The 315-nt window shown below is 39.7% G+C and overlaps 1 pseudogene; it reads right to left on the reverse strand.

Moving 5' to 3' along the window:
• The window catches only part of LOC107667908 (myosin heavy chain, fast skeletal muscle-like), a 12,038-nt pseudogene that overhangs the window by 7,989 nt on the left and 3,734 nt on the right, over window positions 1–315 (reverse strand).

The following is a 315-nucleotide window of genomic DNA, read 5'->3' on the forward strand; positions in this document are numbered from 1 at the left end:
CAGGGAACCACTCGTTATAAATCTCCTAACTGTGATATTTTCAGAAATAGATGTCGCATTTTTTTCATCTGAAACGTGCTGCGATTTATATTCCAAAGCCACTCATATAATGCAGAAACACTCAAGCAAGCAAAACACGCTCAACGCGTGCACGTGGTATTTGTACTGGTGCAGAATGAGAGGGACAGTACAGTCTAGCGCATTTCACACAGGCTGCTAGATTCACTTTCGCCAGAAAGTCGTGTATGCCTAAGGTTGAAAATAAATGATGTTTATAGTGAATGCCCCTATAAATGGTCTTATTTTTACGATTTA

Source organism: Sinocyclocheilus anshuiensis, unplaced genomic scaffold (assembly GCF_001515605.1).
Source record: "Sinocyclocheilus anshuiensis isolate Anshui unplaced genomic scaffold, SAMN03320099.WGS_v1.1 scaffold2927, whole genome shotgun sequence".
Classification (NCBI taxonomy): domain Eukaryota; kingdom Metazoa; phylum Chordata; class Actinopteri; order Cypriniformes; family Cyprinidae; genus Sinocyclocheilus; species Sinocyclocheilus anshuiensis.